The sequence below is a fragment of the Podarcis gaigeae genome (genome assembly GCF_964106915.1).
Source record: "Podarcis gaigeae genome assembly, chromosome: 15".
Classification (NCBI taxonomy): domain Eukaryota; kingdom Metazoa; phylum Chordata; class Lepidosauria; order Squamata; family Lacertidae; genus Podarcis; species Podarcis gaigeae.
The window spans coordinates 12,485,147-12,511,058 of NC_139692.1; the positions used below are offsets into that span (position 1 = coordinate 12,485,147).

At 46.0% G+C, this 25,912-nt stretch overlaps 1 protein-coding gene and 1 long non-coding RNA gene across 13 annotated transcripts in view; one reads left to right on the forward strand and one right to left on the reverse strand.

Moving 5' to 3' along the window:
- The window catches only part of LOC310832278, a 76,979-nt gene extending 58,060 nt beyond the window's left edge, over window positions 1-18,919 (forward strand). The window contains exon 2 of the long non-coding RNA XR_014558236.1: window positions 18,739-18,919. This is a non-coding gene — a long non-coding RNA (uncharacterized lncRNA). The remainder of the gene's footprint in view (window positions 1-18,738) is intronic.
- Window positions 1-25,912, reverse strand: part of ROBO3 (roundabout guidance receptor 3) — a 329,951-nt gene that overhangs the window by 104,890 nt on the left and 199,149 nt on the right. The window lies entirely within an intron of this gene.

Here is a 25,912-nt window from a genome sequence, read left to right on the forward strand (position 1 = left end):
TGGAAATCCGGAGAGCCCCTGCCAGTCAGTGTACCAGGGGTCAGCAAACGTTTTCAGCAGGGGGCCGGTCCTCTGTCCCTCAGACCTTATGGGGGGCCGGACTATATTTTTTTGGGGGGGAAGGGGTAATGAACAAATTCCTATGCCTCTCTTCTTCTTCTTCTTCTTCTTCTTCTTCTTCTTCTTCTTCTTCTTCTTCTTCTTCTTTATTTGTACCAGAAAATGATGCCACCCCACCCTGGTGCCTCCTCTGCCACCCACCCACCACCACCTGAGCCAGAGGAGCCAACAGCACACTGTGGGTGGTAATGGAGAAAAAAAAGGAGTCTGGAGAAGAGATAGTGGGGGGGGGGGGAGGAATAATAATAATAATAATAATAATAATAATAATAATAATAATAATTTATTTGTACCCTGCCTATCTGGCTGGGTCTCCCCAGCCACTCTGGGCAGCTTTCAACAAAGTATAAAAACATATTAAAATGTCACGCATTAAAAACTTCCCTGAACAGAGCTGCCTTCAGATGTCTTCTAAAAGTCAGGTAGTTGTTTTTCTCTTTGACATCTGGTGGGAGGGCGTTCCACAGGGCGGGTGCCACTACCGAGAAGGCCCTCTGCCTGGTTCCCTGTAGCTTTGCTTCTCGCAGTGAGGGAACCGCCAGAAGGCCCTCGGCGCTGGACCTCAGTGTCCGGGTGGATAGATGGGGGTGGAGACGCTCCTTCAGGTATACTGGGCCGAGGCCGTTTAGGGCTTTAAATATCAACACCAACACTTTGAATAACCCAGAGATGCATTTTAAATAAAAGGACACATTCTACTCATGTAAAAGCACGCTGATTCCCAGACCGTCCGTGGGTCGGATTTAGAAGGCGACTGGGCATGATCCAGCCCCTGGGCCTTAGTTTGCCTACCCATGGTGTAGACAATATTGAGCCAGATGGATCAGTGGTTTGATTCAGTACAAAAGCATCTAAGTTACAAGAAGGGAGTTTCTAACTAAACGTCAGGAAGAACTTTCTGACAGTAAGAGCTGTTCGGCAGTGGAACGGACTCCCTCAGAAAGTTGTGGACTCGGTATTTAAATATACTTTTCTGAAGAAACCAGAGGCCTTTCTCCTGGGCATGGTCGGCCAATTGGTGTCAAAGAAGGATAGAACTTTATTTATGTATGCTACAACAGCAGCAAGAATACTTATTGCAAAGTACTGGAAGACACAAGATCTACCCACCCGGGAAGAATGGCAGATGAAGGTGATGGACTTCATGGAACTGGCGGAAATGACTGGCAGAATCTGAGACCAGGGAGAAGAGTCGGTGGAAGAAGATTGGAAGAAATTTAAAGTTTATTTACAGAAACATTGTAATGTGGCTTTAGCGGAAATATTATAAAGGATTAAGTAAAAATAGATTGTTAATGGATGAAAGGAGGAAAGGTAAAGTTACATTATATTAAGATAAATTATAGGATAAAAATTGGGAAAGATGGAAAGGATTTGCTGAAATAGCTAACCGAACTAGAATACAAAAAAAAGGGAGGTGCGAGGAGGTCAAGGAAACAAGTAAATGAAAGATAAGTTATGGGAAGGTTCGTTGTGTTTTTTAATTGTTTCTGTTTTTCTGTTTTGTTGTTGTTGTTGTTATTATTATTATTATTATTATTATTATTATTATTATTATTCTATTCTCTTCTTTTTTTACTGTGATGTGTTGTTATGTTTTTGTTTAACTTGGAATTATCTCTTTCTCTTTTTGTAACATTTAAAACTTTAATAAATATTATTTGTTTAAAAAAGAAAGTTGTGGACTCTCCTTCCTTGGAGGTTTTTAAGCAGAGGTTGGATGGCCATCTGTCATGGATCCTTTAGCTGAGATTCCTGCATTGCAGGGGGTTGGACTAGATGACCCTGGGGTCTCCACTCCCAACTCTACAATTCTATGGTTGGATTATTCTTTGTTACTAGAGTAGTGAACCTGAAGATGGTGTCTGACTGATGGATTGCCAGACATGATCCAAAAAGTGTCTTCCTCAGGGGGTTAACAACTGCATCTTGTTCTCCTATATCAAAAGCAGCTACCAGAGGGTTTGGGATGACACAACACATGCCTCCTTGCAATTAATGAAGACACATCTGATGAAAACACTTGTCGGAACAGGCTGTGCAATTAAACTGTATAAATTCTCCTGTGGCACCAGCTTGAGGCTCATCCCTCTTTGTTGCTTCGCTGCTTCCTGGCCCCCACCCCCTGCAAGCAACTGAAGTATCTCAGGACGCAGCCTGAAGTCAGAGTACACAGCAAAGTAAAAAGTGATATAAGGGTTATTTGTAAAATAACGAAAGTAAAAAGTTAATGGAACCGATGAAGCTTTTGTGCAGTCAAAGAGCTTCACATGCATTATGGTTTTGTAATCTGTGGAGCAGGCCTGTATGGTCAGTAGGCATAATTACCCCCATTTTGCAGAAGGGGAGGCAGGAGGACTGAGGCTGGAAAACCTCAAGCAGGGACGGGGACATCTGTGCCATTCCAGATGTGTTGGATTACAACTCCCATCAGTCCCAGCCACCATGGCTAACAGTCAAGGGGTGATGGAGCTGCAGTCTGACAACATCTGGGGAGGCTACAAAGTTCCTCATCCATAGCCTGAAACACTCAATGGCAGAGATAAAATTCAGCCTGGAGATTTCTGAACTTATATAGTCATACCTTGGATCCCGAATGCCCTGGAACTCGGACGTTTTGGCTCCTGAATGCCACAAACCCGGAAGTGATTACAGTGGTACCCTGGGTTACAAACACTTTGGGTCACAGACTCCACTAACCCAGAAGTAGTAGCCTGGGTTAAGAACTTTACCTCAGCATGAGAACAGAAATCGCGCACTGGCAGTGCCAGGAGGCCCCATTAGCTAAAGTGGTACCTCAGGTTAAGAATGTTTTCAGGTTAAGAACGGACCTCCGGAATGAATTAAGTTCATAACCAGAGGTACCACTGTATTCTGGTTTGTGGATGTTCTTTTGGAACCCAAATGTCCAGTGGGGCTTCCGCTGCTTCTGATTGGCTGCAGGAGCTTCCTGCAGCCAATCAGAAGCCACAATTTGTTTTTTTAATGTTTTGGAAGTCGCACAGGCATTCGGAATGGATTCCGTTCGACTTCCAAGGCACGACTGTAATTTGTAAGTGACCTTAAGCCAGGTCAGAGTGTTTCACCCAACATTGTTTACAATGACTTACAGGAATATTCAGAGGGCTGTTAGGTAGGAAGTGGTAAAAACAGTGCCATTATGTACCCACTTTGCAGCTTTAAGCACAATTTCCCAAGCCTGTGGTTCATTTTGCACTGTTTGTTTAAACAAATTATTATTATATGCTTTGCCGTTTGTTTTTTGTATGGATAAGAATGACAGTACACTGTATCTGGGAACTATTTGTATATCTGAAAAGCTAATAAAAAATATTTATTAAAAGATTATTTTTTTTGGGAGGTGGCCTTGTAAATTCCAACCTGTTCTGTTCCCAAAGGTACAGCCTGTTTAAATGAACTCCGCTGAAGGCATTGTGGCTGCACAAACACCATACATTTAACACACATGACCTCTCCCCCCCCCGAATAATGGGAACTGTAGTTTGTTAAAGGTAGCTCTGCGGAGGGTAAACTAGAGTTCCCAGGATTTGGGAGAAGAAAGTCACATGATTTAAATGTATAACACAGCCTGCTTTTGTTTCATTTTGCTGGATAAGATGAGGTGCCTTTCAGTTATTCGGGGGTAGGACTTGCCATAATTAGCTGAACTAAATGCTACACAAAGCTGCTGTTTGCCCTTAATTAGAGGGTATAAGGAAGGAGGTTCTCTCCATCATTTGTAATAGGGTCAATTATGCGAAGCACTAATCAAGTTTCCTAATGAGGTCTCTGAGTGATTAGCATGAGCTCCGTAATTGGCTATTGAAACGGAAGCTGCCCTGCCACTGGGATGGGGGGGGGTGGCAGCGGGGGGGGGAGGGGGGTCTTAAAGGCAGGTGGGACTGACAGCCGCCTCTCGCAGTTCGCTGCAGCTGGAACAAACACTGCCACCCTATCAGGCTGCAAACGGTAGCGGCACTCAAGAAGCAAAGTGAACAGGGATATTTTGAACGCATTCATTTATTTCTGATTCAGATTTTTATTGCACTGTTTCAGTTTATCAAAAATTGGGAGGGGGACCACTATATCTGAGAGGCCCCCATAGATGTTTCTGCAGTGCCCCACATGGGGGCAAAAGCTGATTCCCATTGTCCTGCAGCCAATCAGAAGCAGCGGAATCGCCATTGGACGTTTGGGTTCCAAAGAACGTTTGCAAACTAGAACATTCACTTCCAGGTTTGTGGCGTTCGGGAGTCAAAACATCTGAGTACCAAGGTGTTTGGGATCCGAGATACGATTGTACTCATTAAAGACGAAGTGACTTGGGCCTCAAATATCTAACAGAGCGCCTCTTTCTCTTTAAACCAGAGGATTAAACCAGTGAAGGAGGCCCTTGTGGAGGTTCTGCCATTCTCAGAGGTGGCAGCTTGTGAGAGGGACTTCTCTGGGATGGCCCCAAGAACACAGAACTCGCCTCCCATTCTCTTTACATTTTCTGTCTATTGGTAAACATGCTTCACTTCACTCTGACTTTTGAAAACTGAGGTTATTTTACGGATTCTTGTCTATTTGCTTTGGCGTAAACTGTCCTATGGTTTTTCTCAACGACAGCATATCAATCATCCAAATAAATAACATAAAATAAGATTTGATGTCCTCTCTGGAATGTGTTGTATGGAATGATTGTTTTAGGGTTCTGAGTGGGATTGTTGTTCATTTCTTGATTTAACTTCATTGTGTATTTATATACTGCAATATAATACTAATGGCATTAGACTGATGGATTGATTGATAAGATTTTTTATCCACACTTCATCAAAAGGTCCCAAAGTGAGTTACTGTAACAGAATATACAATTATAAAAACAGAGTCTTTGGAAGGATATAAATTGAATAACTATAAAAATAAATAATAATAATAGTTCTTCTGCTTGGAGGCCGATTGTGATTTATAGGACCAAACCATCTTATGGTTGGCCCATTCCCGCTCAGCACATTTATTTGGCAACATTCATGAATATTTCAATGTTTGAACCTTGTATTCCACTATGGAATATATTTTGCACCATCCATTCTTTTTAAAGCTTTCTATTATTATTAGGAATATTATTTTGTTCTCTTGTAATTTTCTTCATCCTGTTTTTAAGTACAGAGATGGTGAACCTATACAACAAACCCTTTGGAACTTTCTTCTTTATTAGAGCTGCTGAGATGCTTTTATTCATGGGTAGGGAAACTCAGGCCTGGGGGCTGGATCCGGGCCAATCACCTTCAAAATCTGGCCCACAGATGGTCTGGGAAGCAGTGTTTTTTACATGAGTAGAATGTGTGCTTTTATTTAAAATGCATCTCTGGGTTATTTGTGGGGCATAGGAATTCGTTCTTTTTTCTTCTTCATCAAAATATAGTCCAGCCCCCCACAAGATCTGAGGGACAGTGGGCCGGCCCCCTGCTGAAAAAGTTTGCTGACCCCTGTTTTTATTATAGCAATCCATAGGTGATCTTTTACATGTACAGTCATACCTCAGAAACCGAACAAAATCCATTCTGGAAGTCTGTTCAACTTCCAAAACGTTCAGAAAACAAGGTGCGGCTTCTGATTGGATGCAGGAAGTTCCTGCAGCCAATCGGAAGATGCAGAAGCCGTGTCGGACATTCGGGTTCCAAAGAACATTTGCAAACCCGAACACTCACTTCCGGGTTGCGATCGTTCAGGAGCCAAAAAATTCGAGTAGCAAGGTGTTAACCTAGGTACGATGTATATATTGAATTCTACTAAATAAATAAATTCTACTAAATAAAATGTTTGTTCGTTTGTTTGTTATTACCATAACAATTGCAAAGGGATGCGGGTAGCGCTGTGGTCTAAATCACTGAGCCTAGAGCTTGCCGATCGGAAGGTTGGTGGTTCGAATCCCCACAACAGGGTGAGTTCCTGTTGTTCGGTCCCAGCTTCTGCCAACCTAGCAGTTCAAAAGCACGTCAAATTGTAAGTAGATAAATAGGTACCGCTCTGGCGGGAAGGTAAATGGCATTTCCATGCGCTGCTCTGGTTCGCCAGAAGCAGCTTAGTCATGCTGGCCACATGACCCAGAAAAACTGTCTGCAGACAAACGTCAGCTCGCTCGGCCAGTAAAGCAAGATGAGCACTGCAAACCCGAGAGTCGTTTTCGACTAGACAACTGTCAGGGGTCCTTTTCCTTTACCTTTTTAACAATTGCAAAGCATGTAAAATCCTTCCAAATAGGAGAGAATGGTATAAATTCAGCAAAAGAGGTGGGTCCCACTGATTAAAATACCTTAGCTGTCAAAGGCTGGGGTAAAGAGGCATGTTTTCAACAGGGAATAATCCTGCATTAGCCCAAAGAGGATGATCAGGTACTCTAACAAGGCTCTCACCCACAACGCCCACTGATCCCTCAGTGGGTGTGTAAGACAAGGGGCAGTGGGAAATCGAACAGGCATGTCATCGTTGGCATGATCTTCCCAAGCACATGCCGGCGCTCTCCAGGCGTGCGCAAAAGCTCTTTGGAGCGGAGATGTCAGGGACGGAATGTCCCTGAGCTGGAGCAAAGTGTACTTAAAATATTGATTAGCTGCGCGGGCTTCTCAAATGCAAGCCAGGGAACAATGTGGTAGAGTTGAGGCTGTTGGTCTTTGAAGAAGGTGGGGAAATGCTTCTTGGCTCTCGCAATCAAGCCCATTCATAGTCTCTTTGCGAAAAATTGATTGGCCAGCTGGCCTTTCAAGAAAGGGGTGGTTTTCTGCTCAACCGCAACATTTCTGTGATGGAACAGCAGAGGAGGAGGTCGCAGAGAAGAGAAAGAAGTGAGGCTTTTTTAATCTCCTGGGAGCAAAACCAAGCCCTGATTCAGTTAGGGAAATGTCAGGGGAACAGAATCAACTGGCATGGGAGTGTAGCCTGTGTGAGGAAACTTTGCAAGGGGACTCTCCTAATACGAGGATTCAGGATAAGTCCAGGAGTTGTATGAACAGCAAAAAAAGCAACTCAACCTAGCAGTTAGGACTTCCTACCCAGGCAAGGCTAAGGTTCCAACTATCCCCCATTGAGCTGTGGAAGGAACCACATCGAGAGAGGGGAGGCAAGTGTCCAATACAGTCATGTCTCTCACGGAGGTGTGGTGTAGTGGTTAAGAGCAGTAGACTCGTAATCTGGTGAACCGGGTTCGATTCCCCGCTCCTCCACATGCAGCTGCTGGGTGACCTTGGGCTAGTCATACTTCTCTGAAGTCTCTCAGCCTCACTGTGCGGTGGCACAGAATGTTTGTTGTGGGGGAGGAAGGGAAAGGAAATTGTGAGCAGCTTTGAGACTCCTTAGGGTAGTGCTAAAGCGGGGTATCAAATCCAAACTTTTATTCCATCCCAACACACACACACACCACCACCACCACCAACAACAACAGCAGGGGGTCTAGCTCCTCAGCACCATTATCCCCAGTTGCTGCTGTTGCATCTCTTCTTTCATGCTTGCGGAAAACCAATGAACAAGCAAGCAGTGGCATCAATTATTATATTATTGTATATTATAATTTATTTTTATTATTATTACTACTACTACCCACCCTTTACCCTGAGGTCCAAGGGTGAGTTGTAATGCTAAAACAAAGTACAGTCATACCTTGGTTTTCGAACAGTTTCTTGAACGTTTTGGCTCCCGAACACCGCAAACCTGGAAGTGACTGTTCTGGTTTGTGAACTATTTTTGGAAGCCAAATATCCGATGGGGCTTTCACGGCTTCCAATTCGCTGCAGGACCTTCCTGCAGCCAATCAGAAGCCACACTTTGGTTTCCAAACATTTTGGAAGTCAAATGGACTTCCAGAATGGATTCCATTCGACTTCCAAGGTACGATTGTATTAAAAAAACAGTTTGAACTACCGGTAACTAACATCTACTAATCCTCCTGTGTCTATTGTTCCACTGCTGTCTGGGCCAGAGTGAGAGGTGGGTGAAGGAAAGGTGCCATTCTAGGGTGCTCTTGTCAGTGGTCCCTCGGTTGGGATGTGGACCCTCAACAGATGCCTGACCATGCCATCCTGCATGCTGGCCCCGCACTGGATTTCTGAATTGATGCAAAACTCCTGGGTGTCTCAACACTGCACCTCTGTCAGGGAACTGCCATCAGGGCCGGAGGGAGAGAGCGGGCTCCGGAGGGGTCCCAGAGAGCGTCCCGGGATGGGGAGAGGCAGCCCATTTTCTGGGGAAGAGAATCAGCGTAGCACCAGTGGAGAATGAGGGCAGATGGGGGAATTGGCGAGGCGGTCCCATGACTCCTTGCCAGGGACCAGCGGGGAGAGTAAGGGTCCTCCACTGCCTACACCCACCTTGCGCAGAAGGCCTCCGCACAGGGAGAGTAGGAGGAGACTAGGCGTCAAAGAGCTTCTTTGCTGGAAGAAGTTCAAGAAACGCCCACTGACGGATTCTGCCAGCGATTGAGACAGCCACAGGTGAGTGGCTGTCTGGACAGAAAAGGTTCACTCAGGCAACCAAGCCAGGCATTGCACCGGTTTACACACGAGCAACGCCTAGAACCATTGCAACCTCCCTTTCATATTTACACGCTAGGATAAGACAACCACTTCTGGGAAGATATTTGTGGTGTCATCAAAAGCTCAGAACTTCAAGCAACATTAAATCCCAGTGTGGGTCGGGAAGCAGAGCAAAACAGAATAATTAGCACCACCGCCACAGCTTACATTTCTAACTAGAGGCAGGAGAGATCTGAAGGGTCTGGAGGTGCATTTCCAAAACGCCCATCTTCTACGAGGGATGAATTCCCAGCTCTGCTCTTCTCATCAAAAATGTATCGCTCCCATTCCTAATTGGGTTCGGCCATTTACCCACAAGGCTTTGCATCCCCGGGCGGATTATGATTCTAACCTCTGACCACATGGAGTCCCAGAGGTCTTTTGCTACTAAATGCAAATATAAAGAGGGAGAGGCGGTTTAAGCCCCTTGCCAGAACAGCCATTTAGAATTGATTAAAACAGCCTGATGCTTCCTGATTGGGGCAGCAAGCCTCTGAAGGTGGCAGGTTTCCAAACCTTGTAAAAAAAACACACACAAAAAAAACACAGGGCCGCCCTGCAAACAAGTCTCACAGGGGCCGAGCTGGATAGTTCGTACAATTTTCACCAGGCCAAAACTCAGAAGGAATCAGAGCTTGCTTGAAGGAGGGGGGTGGTGTACAGAAACTTAGCATTTTCTAAATATCCTTGCTGCCACACCAGCTCAAGACCTCACCAGCATCATAGTAAATATTACACAGGAACAAAGGAAGCTGCCTTCTGCACAGACAGAATGCCTGTACATCTAGCCTAGGGTTCTCTACTCTGACCGGCAGTGGCTCTTCAGGGTCTCCAGGCCCAGCGTCAGCTCCCAGTATAGTTGGTCAAACGCGAGGACTCACTGGGGTTGACATCAGGACAGTGATAATTCTACAGATGTCAAGAGCCCAGCACTCAAAGGAGAAGAGGGAGGCTGGGTGGCAGTTATGGTTGCCCTCCCAACACAGCAACCCTACATTGAAGCATGGAGGTATTTGGGGAGGATGAAGATGGCAGCCACTGCCACCACCTGCTGTCCCTTTTAACTGCCACAAAACACATTTCTTTTTATGGAGGGGTTTGCAGATATTGCTGTACATGTAAAGCCATGGCATGACATTCTCCTATTACAGTGGTACCTCGGGTTAAGAACTTAATTCGTTCTGGAGGTCCGTTCTTAACCTGAGGTACCATTTTAGATAATGGGGCCTCCCACTGCCACTGCACGATTTCTGTTCTCATCCTGAAGCAAAGTTCTTAACCCGAGGTTCTAGTGGAGTCTGTAACCTGAAGCGTCTGTAACCCAAGGTACCACTGTACACGCACAGCAGAGGGGACAGTATGCCCACATATTGTTCCCCTGCGCATGAATAGGATCGATGGTCCAGTGAGAGTTCAAACCAGAATTGGGGGATCTGCGGCGCTCTAGACATTGTTAGACCACATGCGCACCGAATTGTTCCCAGCATTGGGGAGGCCCCATTGTGCGTGCATAACATCACACATGCGACTCCCTGCCCCAGTTTGGCCAGGCCAACTCAGCCTGTCAGTCACCCACCACCAGCCACCTTGCCTTTTGATTTCTCTCTGGCAATCCTCAAATGGACATGGCAGGGCCAAGGATCTTTGTCCTGGCACATCCTTTTGAGGATCTCCACAGAATTTGGGGAGGCCAGCCCCCTTCTTGAAAATATGGCCCCTTGATCCCCTCTAGTTGGCACTCCTCTTAGACCACAGCTATCACCCTTTACCATTGACCATGCTCCCTTGGGCTGATGGGAGCTGGGAGTGCTGCAAACATCTGGAGAACCTCAGGTTCCCCATCCCTGGTTTAAACCACTGGGTGGAAATATTGTAGCCACACAGCTCACAAGTTTGGATGCATTTGCCTTGTGCCTTTCTCCCAAAGTCAGCCCACATTCCTCTAGGGGACACTCTCTCTCTCTCTCTCTCTCTCTCTCTCTCCCATGCTTCCCTCCCGGATGAATCTCCATGACCTCCTCCACATCCCTCCCCCTCCATGGACGATATGACCCTGATGCTAATGATTTTCAGTTTCACCTTTGATGTTCCACAAAGTGATCCCTGCGGACTGAACATGCCGACAAACATCTATCTCTAGCGGTGGCTGGGGCTGGGGCTGGGCTTTGCTCAGCAGGCTCCCTCTGCCTCAGAGTCCCATTTAATCACTTTAAACCTGACCGAGTGCCAGGTGACTGCCGAGATGGACACTGGCTTTCAATTATCGGATGCACCGCTGAACTGATGGGAGCAAAGGAAAGAACTAGCACACTCCAGGGGACGGGAGGTTGGGGAGAGAGAAAGAGGATGCTTAACTCTTTTCCTCCTGATCTTTCCCCCTTTTTTTAATGATGGATGACCTCAACTGCAAGGAGTGGAGTCACATTTATGAACATCTCACAACAAGGAGAAATGAAGAGCTTATTATTGAGTAGGAGACATTTAGGGCTATTTCTGTACCATGTTCAACATTCAGGACAGTAGCTGATGCACTAGATCCAATGGCAAAGGATTTTCACTTGTGCAATTGAACTTCCCCACTTTGCTTCCCCCCCATGCCCTCCCCAAATCTCCTCTAAAGGGAGAGGAACCCCCAGAATAGATATGGGGGGGAGATCCATTGCACAAGTGTGATTCCGTGCACTAACAGAAGAAGTTATTCAGGTGACCCTTTCTCCTAGACTTGCTAGGCTGCAAGCCATTGACCCTCCCTTTATCTCTTGCCCTTCCCATCACCACTTGTGTGGCCCATCTGAACACCTTGCTACAGCAGGGATGGGGCACCTGCAACCTATTGAATGTTAGGCTTCAGTTCTCATCCGCCCCAGCCAGTGTGGCCAGCCCTCAGGGATGGTGGGAATTGAAGTCCAACAACATCTAGAAGGCCACAGGTTCTTCATCTGTGCTACAGCAGCACGTGTGATAGAGCAGTAGAGAACAGGGCATTGGGGTGAACAGAGGGTTAAATACTGCTCAGACCCCTGAGGACAGGAACAAACTCTTTGCCCATTAGCAAATGAGCAGAGGGGCTAAATCCTGCTCTCTGCAAGAATCTGCTTCATCAGCAACTTCCCTGCAAGGAATGCACTGGCAAAGTTGATCCCTACAGAGAACAGGAATGAGTAGCTGATCTCTATGCACCCGCAGAGAGTTTGGTCCTTTTGATTGGTCAGTGGGAATGTAGAGAAATTGAAAATTTCTGGGAAATGATATATAATGAATTGAAGAAAATGTTTAAAATGACATTTGTAAAAAAACAAAGACAGAAGCATTTTTGTTAGGGATTGTAGGACAAGACCTGCCAAGGAAAACAAAGAACTTATTTATGTATGCTACAACAGCGGCAAGAGTCTTGATAGCAAAAGGATGGAAGAACGAGGAAACCCCGACCAAGGACTAGTGGCAAGAGAAATTGATGAACTATGTGGAACTGGCGAAACTGACATACAAACTGTGAGATAAGGACAACTGTGACTTTAAAGAAGAATGGGAACTTTTAACAAATTATTTAAAAAGACAACAAAATGAATTGGACTCCTTGGCAGGTTTTGAATACACATACACAAATTTGTTGAGGGTTAGTATAGTAGACAGATAATAAAAGGATATATACAATTTTACAGTATGCAGAGAATAACATCAGTTGAGAAATCAGAGAGAGGAGCTGAGGGAGGGTCTTGGGGGGGAGGGTTCTTTGGGGAGGGGGAGGGGAAAAGGGGGGAAATAATGGAGATGATTTGTTTTGATAATTTGTTATGTTGAAATTGTTAATAAAAAACTTTTTTTAAAAAAAAGGAAAGGGACAGGTCAGTAGGTTCCCCACCTTCCCCTGCCCCACTGTCTCCTAGAACCAGGAGGGGATTAAAAAGGGAAGAACCGCAGCACCTTCCGTGCAGGAAAAGTCTCAGGTTGCATGTAGTCACTCCGTCAGATTAGGGTATATAAGCCAGAGGAGGGAAAGGCCCCACGGCCGATGCAACTTCTCCATAGGGCCCAGACCTGTGGACAGCTGCCTAGAGGCTAGATCAGGCATAGGCAAACTGCCCCCCCCAGATGTTTGGGACTACAATTCCTATCATCCCTAGCTAACAGGACCAGTAGTCAGGGATGATGGGAATTGTAGTCCCAAACATCTGGAGGGCCTGAGTTTGCCTATGCCTGGGCTAGATATATGTGAACATGTGTATCCGCAGCAAAGAGGAAGCAGTTGTAAGTGCTTCTCCCATCAGTAAAGAGTTAACTATCAGACGCTTGCTTCTTCCTTATCTGGGGCAGCTGTGGCAGAGGGTCAACTTTGACAGGTGACCAGGACGGCTCACCTATCAGTCAGCTGGCATCATGTTTTATGTCAGATGACTGGCAGGGGGGTGTCCATGCCCAGCTGCCAAAGTCAGCCCGCACAATGGGGAATGATAAAGATTTGGGCTGTCAGGTCAAAAAAAGCCTCCTCTAGTCTACTCTCCAGATTGTGAACAACTGCACTCCATCTAAAATACACAATTGCAGACCAAATCCGGGCCCAAACTAGATGTGGTGCTAAACCCATCCCTCCTAATTTCACCAAGGTTTTTAAAAAAGTGAGTTTAACCCTTGACTTCCTCATCATAATCCCAAAGAACCTCCACCACTTGCAGCAGAAACTTTCCCCTCAGAGCTTATAGGGGCAGGGGATCAATTTTCATGAGGATCACAGCAAAGAAGCAAATGATTTAATGTCTCCTCCCTATGTGCATTGTTCCTGACAAGAATTGTGGGGCCTGAACCTGCCATTACTTAAAAACAATTTAGCATTTTATCTTACTCATTTTTTTATTGCATTTATATATCACCTTTCTTCCAAGAAGCTCAGTGTGGCACACATGGTTCTGTTTTCCCTTTATCTAATGACATATTTTAATGTTGTTATTATTATTATTAGTAGTAGTAGTAGTAGTAGTACTTTTGCCAATCTACTAGGTTTAAATACCATCTATATATCATTTTCATATAATTTTCTCTGAAACCATAATATGCTGCAAATTTTATATCCATATTCCACAATTGTTTCCATGCTTCTATCTCTATATTATGGCCAATGTTTATTGCCCAATGTATCATTGAATATTTGACTTGCTCATCCTGTCTCCCATTCCAAAAATATCTTGTACATTTTAGACAGCACTTTAACATTACATTCTAAAAGGTCTCTCTCCAATTGTGATATTTGTTCACCAAACCCTCATTTCCCATCTTTCTTAAATACATCATTTAAGTGATAATATTGTATCCATGTTGTTAACATTCCTGATAGGTCCTCAATTTCTTTTATCATTCTTATTATTACTTTATGCCCCGCCCATCTGGCTGGGTTTCCCAAGCCACTCAGGGTGGCTTACAGAATATCTAACAACATAATAAAAGCATCAAGCATTAAAAACCTCCCAATACAGGGCTGCCTTCAGATGTCTTCTAAAAGTTGTGTAGTTCTTAATGTCCTTGACATCTGAAGGGAGGTCATTGCACAGGGAAGGCGCCACTACCGAGAAGGCGCTGTGCCTGATTCCCTGCAACTTCACTTCTCGCAGTGAGGGAACCAGTAGAAGACCCTTGGAGGAGGACCTCGGTGTCAGGGCTAAGCAGACAACCCTTGACAGCCAGCCTTCTTCCACCTTCTTTCCTCATTCATCCCCTTCCAATACTTCCAATACTTTCCTTTGGGTCTCTTGCATGTAACTTTCCTCTGGCCAAGTCAAATTCCTGATCCTTTAAAATGTTAAACTTCAACGCCTCTCTCTAGGATGTTCTTTCTGTGCTGGACAAGGAAGATAATATACCCTCACTACAAAATTTATCCTATTTAAAGACACATTCAATGTCACATCACACCCAGCTTGGCCCCCTCTTGAGCACGCAAGTTCAATGCCCCCCAGTTGTTTCTTGTCTCTGGTACCTTCTGCCCCAGTAATAGCTACTTGTACTGTACTCCTGGACCATCAAGAAGGCTGATCACCGAAGAATTGATGCTTTTGAATTATGGTGCTGGAGGAGACTCTTGAGAATCCCATGGACTGCAAGAAGATCAAACCTATCCATTCTGAAGGAAATCAGCCCTGAGTGCTCACTGGAAGGACAGATCCTGAAGCTGAGGCTCCAATACTTTGGCCACCTCATGAGAAGAGAAGACTCCCTGGAAAAGACCCTGATGATGGGAAAGATGGAGGGCACAAGGAGAAGGGGACGACGGAGGACAAGATGGTTGAACAGTGTTCTCGAAGCTACAAACATGAGTCTGACCAAACTGCGGGAGGCAGTGGAAGACAGGAGTGCCTGGCGTGCAATGGTCCAGGGGGCCACGAAGAGTCGGACACGACTAAACGACTAAACAACAACAACAACAACTGTACTCCTTAAGGCAAATGCACATACATGTACCAGATCAGGCATAGGCAAACTCTGGCCCGCCAGATGTTTGGGACTACAATTCCCATCATCCCTGACCACTGGTCCTGTTAGCTAGGGATGATGGGAATTGTAGTCACAAACATCTGGAGGGCCGGAGTTTGCCTATGCCTGTACCAGATGAATGTCTCCCCAGGAAAACTCAGCTGGTGCCATCTTTATTAGAGTTTGGTGCCAAATGAAGACAATTTTATCTTCCTGAGCTTTTAGCAGATGCTTTGTGTTCCTGCTTTTACTACTGCTTTTACTACTGCTTTTAATTTTTATTTTTATTTTTTGCACTTGTGTTAAGCGACTATTAGAATCTTTGAATATACTAAACGTTTCTTTGGAAAAGGAAAGGAAAGGAAAGGAAAGAGAGAGACGTCTTCCCGATAAGTAAATAAAATACACATTTTTGGCTTTTATTATTCTAATTAATGCCGCCTGTTGTGTTTTAAATATCTTTTGCAAAACCCTGTTGAAAGGTGGAACATCCATCTTTTAAACAAGGCATGGAGAAGCTCTTCCTCATCCTCACAGTGGGGTATTGGAAGGAGGAGGTTTGCCAAAAGCTCTGTGGAAAATGTGGGATTTTGAAAGGAGTAAGAGAGGTGGATTCACAGAGGCATTCTGGGAGACAACCCAGGGAATCATGGGCAGGAAGGGAGAAAGACAAGAGTTGTCTGAGAGAGAAGGAGACCTTCTTGCTCCATCCCTCATTTCCTTTTGTACAGTCGCACCTCAGAATTCAAACGGAAGCCCGTTCGACTTCCAAAATGTTTGGGAACCAAGGCACAGCTTCCGATTGGCTGCAGGAAGCTCCTGCAGCCAATCTGAAGTCATAGACGCTGTGACGGACATTCAGGTTCCAAAGAACATTCACAAACCAGAACAATCACTTCCAGGTTTGCGGCATTCGGGAGCCAGAACGTTTGTCTCACAAGGCGTTTGACTTCCGAGATTCGACTGTACAGTAGTACCTCTGGTTAAGAACTTAATTCGTTCTGGAGGTTCATTCTTAACCTGAAACTGTTCTTAATCTGTGGTCCCACTTTAGCTAATGGGGCCTCCCGCTGCCACTGTGCCGCCACCGCGCAATTTCTGTTCTTATCGTGAAGCAAAGTTCTTAACCCGAGGTAATATTTCTGGGTTAGCGGAGTCTGTAACCTGAAGCGTCTGTAACCCGAGGTACCACTGTATATCCAGATTCTGATGGCCACACCAAACTGCTGAGTTGCCATGGTGCACCACATGGGCTCTGGCTACGAATCAGCTTGCAAGCCACTCCCTGTCAAAGGAACATCACTCAGACATTACCTTTATTCTCCTCCTATTTCTTGTTGCAAAGAGGCAGCCTGGGAGTTTGCCTGTGTTGGACAACTGGTGCCTTCCAGGAGACCTCCAGAAGGACGATGTCCCAAATATTGTCCGAGTGCAATCAATGGCATTTCCCCATTGCCTGGGGGGGCTGACACACATCACTATGTCTGAGCTTCCTTTCTCTCCCCCCCCCCCCAACTTTGCCCTGTTGCCTAGAATGGGGTCCTTTGTAACTGGGTTGCTGCTGGGGGCAAGCAGAAGGTGGGCTGTCAGACAAAGGTCGCCTGATGTGTGAATATTACATTTGGATCAATATGTTATATTGTTGCAGAAATAGGGCTTCATTAGTGTGGAGCTTCAGCAGATGGACCCTATTGCCCCGAGGGAACCCCGCACGCTTTTGCTCAAAAAGACAGAGGCTCAGCTCGCTTCCTTGAGGGAAGCAACACTTTAATTAGCAGCCTATCCATCAATAAATCGCACACAAACAGTGGCATTCCTTCAGAGCTAACAAACTGGACGACAAGCCATTGAGCTGGACTGGGGGCAGGGAAGGGGGCTGAATAGGGCAAAGAGGTTGCTTGACCCCTGTTAACGTTTGGCAGCAAAAACATGGGGAAGGGGCACGGCAATGGGTGTTCCCGGGCAAGGGGGATAGTGGCAGGGAGAGAGTCAGCTCAGAATGGGAAGGAGCCTCGAAAGCTGGGAATGTCAATGTGAGTGTGGGCTCCATAGTCAAAACCTCTTGCCTTCTGCAGAAGGGTAGGGAAAGGCATTGGACTGAATCCAATGAAACTAGTTAGGGACCGCACCAACACAGCCATATCTGGTTTCCTTAGATCATACATGGGTGTTCAGGCTTCAGGGAATCAGCTTCCTCCCCCATGGCAGTAGATAAGCAGAAGAAAGGAAAGGAGTCTTATTACCGGTTAGAAACTTTAATAATCACAACGAGAGAACAAAGAACCCATCTCCTAGAAATGGCGGTGCTCCCAATTAAGGCTTACACCCCCTCTGTCCCTATTAATCTGTGTCACCTCTACATCTTGTAATCTGAGCGTGTACCCTCTGCGCTTTCTGTTCTGCCACTTTCTGAGCTCTCTGTGACTTTGGAGAAGGGGGGCGAATGCTGTGCTGAGACTGTGAATATGTTAACCCTCTCTCTTCCAGTCTTTCTTCTCCTAGCTGTCCCCCATCCAGTATTTCCCAGCTTCTGCCTTCTGAACTATGCCCCTCTGCAAACCACCGTTCCAAATCTATACTGTCCTCCTGCTCCTGAGAAGATTCAGAGTCTGGATCAGGAGCAGGGGGAGGGAGAGGCTCCCACTATTCCTCCTCAGTGCAATCCTCCTCAGCATGGTCCCTGACAGTGGGCAACCTTTGGCCTGCCTGTGGCCTCGGAGGCCTTCATTGCGGCCCACAGTGATACCCAAGTTATCCCTCCTGCCATATTTCCCTTGTCACCAATTATGGAATATGACTGTGTTTGGAGAACACCAATTAGCTTGAGGAGAAATGTGCACCATTTAAAGAGTGTGTGAGAGAGAGACTAAATGTGTGTGTAGCCAGATCCAGTCACACTCCCTGGCACCTGGTCCTTGACCACCCACTGACACATGCTGTTCTTGTGGCCAAATGTATGCCCACGCCATCATAGAGCAGTGGTTTGATGGTGGGTTCAGACTTTCACCATGGCTCAAAGTAAGTCACAATCACTGCACTGCTGCCATTTTCTTTGGCAGGGGTGGGGGGCAGGGATTGGTCGGCATTTATTAAAGTTTCCAAACAAGCCGACTTCAAACCATATGTTACAAACCTGGCTTCTCTAGCTAACCATGGATTGCTTTTAAGCCACAAATTCATGATATTGTAGAACGTGGAAGTAAATGCTAGCCAAGACTTTCTCCTGACTTTTTTTGCAAGCTCTTTCCTGCTTGCGTACGGCATGATAAACCATGGTTTGGCATTAAAAATAAAGATAAAGGGACCCCTGACCATTAGGTCCAGTCGTGACCGACTCTGGGGTTGCGGTGCTTATCTTTCTTTATTGGCCGAGGGAGCTGGCGTACAGCTTCTGGGTCATGTGACCAGCATGACTAAGCCGCTTCTGGCGAACCAGAGCAGTGCATGGAAATGCCGTTTACCTTCCCACCAGAGCGGTACCTATTTATCTACTTGCACTTTGACGTGCTTTCGAACTGCTAGGTTGGCAGGAGCAGGGACCGAGCAACGGGAGCTCACCCCATTGCCCGGGATTCGAACTGCCGACCTTCTGATTGGCAAGTCCTAGGCCAGGGGTCTGCAACCTTTAAGACAAAAAGAGCCACTTGGACCCGTTTCCGAAGAAAAAAAAACTGGGAGCCGCAAAACTCGTCATTATAAAAATAACTTTTTTGTCACTTTATTATTTCTTTCTTTGACCCCTCAGAATTACTCCTCCTCATAGAAATAAATGTTAAATTAACAAGTTACCTTTTTGTGTGTGTGTGTTCTTCACTCCCCTTCAAAACAGTGACCAGCGTACATGCCCCCTTTCAATGCAGTGACCAGCGTAGATGCCCCTTACAATGTAGCGGGTGGGCGGGTGGGAAGGTGACGTTGGGACGGTGCGTGACTAACGCACGCACCGGCCCCATGCGATGTCACAGCCAGTACAGTGGGGAGTGTCAGGCACACAATGCGCCTCCTCCCCTCGCTAGTATCCGTCCCGGAGCTGCGGCAAAGGTGTAAAAGAGCCACATGTGGCTCCGGAGCCGCGGGTTGCAGACCCCTGTCCTAGGCTCTGTGGTTTAACCCACAGTGCCACCCGCGTCCCTTGGTTTTGCATTACCGGCCTATAAATTCTGAATCTAATCCTAAGTGGGAGGCAGCTGAAGCCCTTGGCAGAAAGAAAAGGACTGTGAAAGGGATTGCTGATGCTGCAGAAGCAACTGCAGTCCACTGACAGGTCTTCAGTCCCTCCTCAAGGCAAAGGCTACCCTGAGTCCCCAGCGTGCTTCCTTCAGGCTGCTGGCCTTAGAAGTCTCCTCTCCTCAGTGTCCTGGATGCAATTAAACTCTCATTATTAGGAAGTGTCATTTTCGGAGGGGAAAAAATCAATTTTGCAATTAACCACAGGCAGGAGCAGACATGAATGAATGTGATGAGCAAACAGTAGAATTAGTTGGGAAAATCCAGCCCACCTGATGCCTGGAAGGACAATACGGAAATTAGCAGCATTTTTTTTTTCCAGAGGGGTGGGTGGTGGGGGGAAAGAGACATTTCCCTCCATCTTAATAGAAACTGTTTTTTTTTTATAACCCTTGTTTTATATTGCATTTGTATATATTGCTGTACACCTCACTGATATTTTACACAAGTGAGTGGTATATAAATAGTTCTTTTTTAAAAAAAATATTGCTCCCATCATCCCTGATCACTTGCTATGCTGGGTGGGGCTGATGGGAGCTGGAGTCAGACGACAACTGGAAGGTCAAAGGTCCCCCACTCCTGGTTTACGTTACTTATAAACACTTTATTTTTCAGAGTTGGAGAGGGGAAAACGTACAATCATAGAACTGTAAAGTCAGAAGAGGCCCCAATGATCATCTAGTCTAACTCCCTGAAGTGCAGTAATCACAGCTCAAGCATCCCTGGCAACCTCTCTTTAAAAATCGTGTCCTCATCACGGAGGGCACGTGTTGCAGTGAGATCACTATGACTGACCTTACTTGTTTGTTTGGGTGTGATCGTTTGAATAGCCACAACGACCTGATAGGGTCCCTCAGTTGCTAGGGTAATTCTGGCCAATGGGGTTGAGAGAATTGGCAGCCGGGGGACCTATTTATATTGCTGCACGTTGCGTCAAGCTTCCTCTTAGCACCTCGTGCATTGGATCACCCGCCCACCCTCCTTATATTAAGGGTTTGCTATGACCTTGCTGGACGCAGGTGGCGCTGTGGGTTAAACCACAGAGCCTAGGACTTGCCAATCAGAAGGTCGGCGGTTCGAATCCCCACAATGGGGTGAGCTCCCATTGCTCGGTCCCTGCTCCTGCCAACCTAGCAGTTCGAAAGCAAGTCAAAGTGCAAGTAGATAAATTGGTACCGCTTTGGTGGGAAGGTAAACGACATTTCCGTGCACTGTTCTGGTTCACCAGAAGCGGCTTAGTCATGCTGGCCACATGACCCGGAAGCTGTACGCCGGCTCCCTTGGCCAATAAAGCGAGATGAGGGCCGCAACCCCAGAGTCAGTCACGACTGGACCTAATAGTCAGGAGTCCCTTTACCTTTATGACCTTGCTATGCCATTGTGGGTTGTCTATTTTTGGGACAGGGGCCCGGTAGGATTTTTCGCATTTGGCTGATTGGCTGTTGCCTCTTGGGTTTTGCCTGCCGTGTAACAAATCAACACAACTTTGTAAGGTTTGGCAGTTAGGCATCCGTTCAAGGTGGGGTGGAGGGGAGGTTGTCATACCTACCCCTCCCAATGTGCGATAGGGTATTCTGTTAAAGGAATACAGGTGCTTTTGTCCGATCCGCTTCCAGGGGTTAGAACACCTGGGAGCATTTGGGGTGAGGTTGAGTCTGTGGTAGGACCAATGCTCTCCCAGTATGTTTACCCTTACTGACTTCTGCCAGTGTCCAGTTGTCAGTGCTGCCCTGCCAAAGGTGTAGGTGCAGCTAGTCGAACCAATGCCTAAGCAAACCACTCACATTCTGCAATCAATAAAGATGTGGCCAAAATTATGCCAGTAACCTTAAACTAATATTGAAGTCAACTGTGTCTTTCTTTGGGAGGTCTTGGGGGTCTTCACATGCAAACCTCAATTGAGGGAAAGTCCACCACCTTCTGAGGGCGTCTGTTCCACTGTCAAACAGCTCTTGCAGTCGGGAATTTGCTGTATTTTTCGCACCATAGGGCACACCTAGTTTTTAGACAGAGAAATCAATAAAAAAAATATTGCCCCCCCCCCAGCCCCAAAGAGCAGCATACAGGCTGAGCACAACCTCTCCCTGCCGGAGGGGTTGCGCGCGGCTATGGAACAAGTCAAGGTAGCCAGCGGGATGGATCACGCTGGCTGTTTTGGCTTCCTCTTTAGCCCCCCGCAACCCCTCCTGCCGGGAGAGGCTGTGCAGGGCTAAAGAAGCAATAGCCCCATGCAGCCTCTCCCTGCAGGAGGGGTTGCGCGCGGCTATGGAACAAGCCTGCATTCGCTCCATAGGACGCACACACATTTCCCCTCCATTTTTGGAGGGGGAAAACTGTGTCCAATAGAGCGAAAAATGCGGTAGTTGGAATCTCCTTTCCTGTAATTTGAATCCATTGGTTTGGGTCCTATTCTCTGGAGCAGCAGAAAACAAGCTTGCTCAATCTTCCATGTGACAGCCCTGCAGATATTTGAATGTGCCAATCATATCACCTCTCAGACTTCTTTTCTCGGGCTAAACATACCCAGCTCCCTGAACCTTTACTCATAAAACTTAGTTTCTAGACCTTTTATCGCTCACTGGAAGGACAGATCCTGAAGCTGAGGCTCCAATACTTTGTCCATCTCATGAGAAGAGAAGACTCCCTGGAAAAGACCCTGATGTTGGGAAGGATGGAGGGCACAAGGAGAAGGGGACGACAGAGGATGAGATGGTTGGACAGTGTTCTTGAAGCTACCAGTGTGAGTTTGACCAAACTGCGGGAAGCAGTGGAAGACAGGAGTGCCTGGCGTGCTCTGGTCCAGGGGGGTCATGAAGAGTCGGACATGACTAAACGACTAAACAACAACAAGACCTTTTATCATCTTGGTCACCCTCCTTAGCACACGTTCCAGTTTGACAATATCCTTCTTAACCTGTGGCTCCCAAAACTGGACACAGTACTTCAGATGGAATCTAACCAAGGCAGAATAGTACTATGATCGGGACACTACTGTTGATGCAGCCTAGAACTGCATTAGCTTTGTTTGCTCAGTTGACGTACTACTGGGAGTTTTTGCATCTTGGGTGGCTGGGGTTGGGGGCAACATTGTTGGTCTGAGTTACTTGTAGCTCCATTCTCCCCCACGAAAAACCTGAAAGGGAGCAGGGAATGACTCTGGCTCCTGTGTAAGCAGCAATCTGCTGCAGAGAAACGAGGGACACGCTTTCCGCTGCCAAGGTGCAGATCTCTCCTGCCACCAAGAAATCAACACTCAGTTCACAACACCAGCGTGAATGAGAAACCACTAAGCATGTCTGGAAACGATTAACTATCAGCATCAGTATGAAGGCAGTCAGCAGGCCCAGGAACAGATGCATTCATCACAGATAGGGTTTAGCTGGAAGAGGAATGGGAAGACCATGGATGAGCCTAGAACTTCAAGGTGGGCTAGGTGGGTATGGGTGTTTGTCTCCCCTCCAGCTCAAGACTGGGAGAGGGGTAGCAACCCTCTTGTCGATGAAGGCTATATAAAACATGGGGGACTAACCTGTGGCCTTACAGCTGTTACTGCACAGTATCACCCATTATGCCTGACTATTGGGCATGCAGTTTGAGGTGGGCAGCAGTTGGGAGTCCAGCCTCATCAGCAAAGCCACAATTAAGCCACCCTTTTGCTGTACAACAGCATCAAAGCCTGTTCTCTTTGAGCCTTTAACAGCTGCTAATTTTTGACCTCCTTTTTACAGCTGTCTGTATCTGCTCTTTTATAAATCGTAGGCTGTTTTGCCTTTTAGTTGGCTTACTGCTATTTTACATGGTTTTCAATCAAATCTTTATTACGGTCACAGACCAGCATAAGTAGGGTGGGGTACAATCATTTAGAATCCGTCAAACGTTTTGGAAAGCTAAAAAGTATTAAAATAGAAGGTGTATCTAAAAGACTGTAAGAATCTAAAAGAAACTAAAAGAATCTAAAAGAAGGGATAGGAACATTAAATGGATATGGAAGAGCACCAAAGGTTAGTACATAAAAGACTACGACTATAAGTTTAGAGAGCACTCTGATGTGAGTGTTCATTAAATCTAGTTTGTGGCACAGGTCATCATGTGACGAATTTTGACCGCTGCTGTGCAGACTCTGGCGACATTGTATGTTGTAGCAGGATTGGTATTACATGGTTTTAACACTGACAGCTGGCTTGGAAAACCAGCGTGGTGGAAAGGTGGAAGAGGAGTGCCTTTGCCACCACCCATCCCAAAATAAGCCTGCCTTGGAAACAGAGGGGTTGTTACATTGTCATTCCAGGAGTTGAAGAAGCTTCTACAAGCATATGATTATAGAGTTGGAAGCTACGACGAGGGTCATCTAGTCCAATCCCCTGCAATGCAGGAATATGCAATGCAAGAAAACGCAGCTGTCTCATACAGTGATCAAACCTGCAACCTCGGCATAATCAGCACCACACTCTAAGCAACTGAGCTATCCAGGCTAGCTCTAGTTTAGAGGCTTTTCAGAACATGACCAGTTCAGGCTGGCATATTAAGCTACAAATGGCATGGCAACCACATCCCAGGAATAAAGAAATCACCACTTTCTTTTTGTTATACTGTTATCTTTAAGGTCCCCTAAGAGATTCTTAGTAATGCTATCTGTATTTTAAATCTGCACATGTCAAGCTCCTCTTTCCAGAAGGGAAGATTCATGAATCTACAAAGTGCGATCTTCTCTGCTGTGTCCCCAAGCGCCAGGAGCAACTTGGGATGTTGGAGAATTCTGTCAGAAGCAGAAATCGCTTTTGTTTGCATTTATGTCCCAAGTCTGGAATGGAAATCAATCTTGCAAATACAATCAGCAACAATCCAAGTTAATGCAATCAGTATTAGCTCACAACATTGTTGGGTTTTTCTAAAGCTCGCAGCCGAAGCATAATTAATGACCGTGGTTCGTTTTTTGACATTGTTTTGGCACTTCCTTTACACTGAAATGACTCGGGTGGAAATAATTTTTTTAATCATATAAATGATTGTATAAATTATACTAAATAGTGAGCAGCAGGGTGAATCCTGCGGTATTCGGAGGAAACTGAACTGCAGTGGAATGGAAACAGCGTTGACCGTGACAAAGACTTGTTTGAATGGAAATTGTTGCTGGCTGACCTAACAAGACCTGCTGGAGCCTTTAGGCAAGACTGTCAAAAACCTCTCCAGATAAACGTTCAGTGCAGGGAAAGTGTTTGTGCTAGAGAGTGTCTATCTAGAATTTTTTTGGATTGCATCCATCTTAATGAACATTGTTTTAATAACATTTTACATTGTTTTCTATTTGGGGAGGGAGGGAGGGATACAATCTTGTGTAGAAGCAGCCTGGTTGTGAAGGGAATTACAGCTACAGAAGTCCCATTGAAGCCTGAATTTCTTCAGGAAGCAATGTGTATTTGACCCGGTATTCCTTAGAGTCATGCATTCTACATATCAATGTTTCTGGTGTGTGTGTGTGTGTGTGTGTGTGTGTGTGTGTGTTAGCTGACAATCATTTGCCAGAGTGACCACTTCAAGCAGAAGATGCCTTCAAAGAGAGGACTGTCCTCTCTTTGGACACATGGCCAGCCTAACATTTGGCCAAGTTAACTCTATTAAGGCAGCACGTTCCTGTGGCCAGTTAAATACAGTGGTACCTCGAGTTACAGGCATTTCAGGTTACATACGCTTCAGGTTACAGACTCCGCTAACCCAGAAATAGTACCTCAGGTTAAGAACTTTGCTTCAGGATGAGAACAGATATTGTGCGGTGGCAGCGGGAGACCCCATTAGCTAAAGTGGTGCTTCAGGTTAAAAACAGTTTCTGGTTAAGAATGGACCTCCAAAACAAATTAAAACAAAAAAAATTCCTTCCAGTAGCACCTTAAAGACCAACTAAGTCAGTTCTTGGTATGAGCTTTTGTGTGCATGCACACGAAAGCTCATACCAAGAACTGACTTAGTTGGTCTTTAAGGTGCTACTGGAAGGAATTTTTTTTGTTTTGACTATGGCAGGCCAACACGGCTACCTATCTGTAACTAGAACAAATTAAGTTCTTAACCCGAGGTACCACTGTATTGACATAGGCTACATCTACAGATCCAAATGGGTGTATTATTGCTAGGACAGCAAGTTACTGGCCAGACCAATTAGGCAAGGATTCACCAAAAGGCTTTAAAACTTTGGGACAAAATAACTGCTGCAGGTTTGGGGTGTTTTTGTTTTTTAAGAGTGGGTACATATCCATCAGTAACCTACCCCACTCCCATGCTGCTGCTGCTGCTGCTGCTGCTGCTGCTGCTAGCAGAATGACACATTCCAAAGAGGAGAGTTGGGGGGCGGGGTCCCCCAGAGCAGCCGTGAAAATCCTGCTTTTTGCAAAAGCAGCTTATGACCCGGCAAGCCCTCCCAAGAGCCTTAGAGGTCAGGAATTAATCGGGGTGGATCATTTGGTTTGGAAGAGAGAATGTCATCAGTCAGGTATCATTAATCTCGGCGGGTGGGAGGCAGAGAATCTGGGTTTACGACAGCATTCCCTAGAGAAGATGCAGAG